Raw genomic sequence first — 1,063 nt, 5'->3', positions numbered from 1 at the left:
GATACATGGAATAGAGCATTATTAACACCGAGCAGAGTGAAGGAGGCATCGTTCCTAGCCACAGGTACAGTCCCACCTTGGGCTTGTCCTTACTTTGCTCTCCTACCCTCCCATGTTCAGCATGTCCTGGCAAATAATTATTTTCTCTATGTGTGAACCAACAATCAGAACAAGAGGCAAAATGATGGGCTGTCACAGGCTACCACACACATGTGGCATTTTGGAAGAGTCATTTTGAAGGAGAAGTGACATTTTGATTCAGCCTAAAAAAAAAAAGCCCTTAAAACTTTCAGTCTGGACACAAACCAATGACTGAGCTTACCAGTCAATACTCAGAAGCAGCTGAGCACAACGGGCCCTTCAGTGACCTCTAGACACCAACACCGATACAAAATTGCAGGGCAGACCAGGCCAAGTTTTTCCACCTTTGGAACAATGTTATAATACAATGTTATAATGTCCATTCCAAAAGATAGGGCAGAAAGGGTGAGCCCGCCCAGCACTGCTCCCGAGCTCACTCAGAAGGCTTCTCTCCCACCCTCAGACAGATCCACTTCATTTCAGTTAGGTTTGCTTTCAAAGTTTTTCTTTGAAAAGCCATAAACATGTTCCCTTTTATTGGGGCCAGTTGATGAAAGGTGCTATGTCAGAATGTGGTAACTCCATTCTCTTGTGGTCACTGGGGTTTGATGGTGCTCGCTGAGCTGTGACAAAGACAGGCCAGCATTTGGGGAAAACAGTGAATGTTCTAGATGGAAGTCTGGTAAGAGTTCCTCAGGCAAGGAAGGAACTTGGGCATAGAGATCTTGGAGGTATCCAGGACAACAGGAGCTTGGTGTCTGGAACATTCACCGTTGGATATCAAGTCCTCCTCAATTTGGGGCCCAGGGGACCTACAGTGTCCTGTCCGCTCCTCCTCAGCACTTGGCAAAGGTTGTCATTAGGCATTTGTCTGTGGTTTCCCTGTCCAACTCTCACTAGACAAAGACCATGTGTTTCCTTACTTCATTTGGTCCTGCACGAAGTTTGAGATGCAATGAACATGCATTTCTTATTTTTAACA

The sequence above is a fragment of the Mastomys coucha genome, unplaced genomic scaffold, assembly GCF_008632895.1.
Source record: "Mastomys coucha isolate ucsf_1 unplaced genomic scaffold, UCSF_Mcou_1 pScaffold17, whole genome shotgun sequence".
NCBI classification, from domain to species: Eukaryota; Metazoa; Chordata; class Mammalia; order Rodentia; family Muridae; genus Mastomys; species Mastomys coucha.
Note: the sequence above shows the minus strand (reverse complement) of the source record.